Raw genomic sequence first — 2,104 nt, 5'->3', positions numbered from 1 at the left:
ACTTTGGCAATGTGTAAAATGAGCACACTTACCATAACAGGGAATCTATTCCAAGGAAATAATCAAAGATGCATACAAGAACATATAAACAAAGATTTTGTTGTTACAGCATTATTTGGAGAAACTAAAGGACTGGAAACAACCTAGATGTCCAATAGCAGGGCATGTCTTACTAAATGACAACAATAGAATATTGTGTAGCTCCCCCCAACCCTTAAAAAAAGACATGTGTTTGAAGGATACTTCATAAGACAGAGACACACCCACAAAAAGCAGAATATAAGCTATGCTTCAAATTTTGTCATATAGATATGTAAAATACCTAGAAGAAACACAAAATTGGCTATCTCCGAGATGATTATCTCTAAGAGGTTGGTGATACTTTTACTTTTTAATCTATTTCTGCATTTTCTAAATTGTATAGCAAACATAGATTTTATAATTGGAAAAACTCTGAATTTTAATAAAGAAAATGACCTCCCTCCCTGCCTCTTTCTTCTTGCTCTCTTCAGCCTAGTTGGCACTGGGTCACAGATCCCTGGATTACAGTCCACTGCCAGTAATTACAAACCACCTTTATAAAATAGCCCCTTGTTCAGACTCTTTCAAAAATGTAATCAGGGTTGGACTTCTGTGCAGGTCAACAAACAAGAAAAGCTGGTGAAGGAACAGACCTTATTCTCTGATCTTGCCCAAGTATATAAATATTCCTTATTAGCCATTGCCCTTGGTTTATTGGCTATTGGCCACTGCTTTTCTCCTGAATTGTGTTTTGCTTTTTTTTTTTTTTGGTGGTGGGCAGGGATACGGGGATTGAACCTGAACCCAGGGGCACTTGACAATTAGAGACAGGGTCTCACTGAGTTGCCTAGCAGCTCGATTTTGTCCTGAATTGGTTTTGACATGAGATGATAGCAGATCGCCCCCCAACAGAGGAAGTGTTAAACTCTGAGAAAAAAAGGGGTGGATTAAACAAGGAAGAAAAACTATCAATATGTCATAAAATACACATGCTATTTCTAGGTTATTCCTGTCTATTTGAGGTAACATATCTAATACGTTAAAAATATTTCTGGTAACACAGTATCGTTGTTCCCTTTAATAATGTGCTTGTGTCTGTAACTCTCATTTGGACTTGGTGAATTACTGTTTTATTTAATGAAAAAAAGATAAATTGTACTTGATTTGTATTTATTAATTTCTATGAATTTGGTATATGACATTTATGAAAGCTTAGGCACATAATTTTTCCTTTCTTTAATTTACAGCCAGAGAACTGTTTAAATATAATTTTAAATGATGCATAAAATGCTTCCTGACATATTTGTTTTCTGAATTTCCAACATGCATATTTGCCATTTCTGTATGATGAACAAACGTGTCTCAAATTGTGGAGAAAGAAAAATGTTACCTGTTCAGGAGTCCTTTATTAAATCTGAGCTCCTGTGTTTTGGTGGCAGCAGGCTGAGTTTCCTGGAGGTTGATAAGTTTAGTTGCAATTGCGATCTAGTTCATGGTAACTCAATTTGATAGGTGAGGCTCTGCAGGTGGACCAATCGTCAATTTGGTGCAAAACCTCACAACAAAGTCTAAAAATAGATATCGCTTTGATAGCATTTGGGGGAAATAGAAGAAGTTACATGATAGATGAAATACATTTCTTAAAGAAAATTATTTTTCTGATTGTTTCCTAAGAATCAAATAGCTTTCATAATTAAATAGGTATTTTTCTTTGTATTTAATTTCTTGAAAATGATTCTATTTTTCCCATCCTGGTTTATACTCATAATAGTTCACAAGTCTTTTGAAAAACGGTCTTTGGTTCAGATAATGTTAACTTATTCTGAAATTTCAATTTCTGAATTTTTAAGTAAACACAAGCTTTATGGGGCTTTTATTTTTCTTACATGTAAGTGTCGACTCTTTATTTTGCTGTCTTTTTAAGCAGGGGGAACATACTGGAAAGAAAATAATCACCAACTCTTTTATGAGCAGTTGTGAATAAAGGACGGAGGACTCAAAGTTCTGCTCTTCTCCTGACTTCTGTCATCAAAACAGATGCTCTCTATGACCTTGACCAAACAACTCCATCCTTTAATCAGAA

The sequence above is a fragment of the Marmota flaviventris genome, chromosome 7, assembly GCF_047511675.1.
Source record: "Marmota flaviventris isolate mMarFla1 chromosome 7, mMarFla1.hap1, whole genome shotgun sequence".
Classification (NCBI taxonomy): domain Eukaryota; kingdom Metazoa; phylum Chordata; class Mammalia; order Rodentia; family Sciuridae; genus Marmota; species Marmota flaviventris.
The sequence above is the reverse complement of the archived record's forward strand: the minus strand, read 5'-3'. Positions refer to the sequence as shown.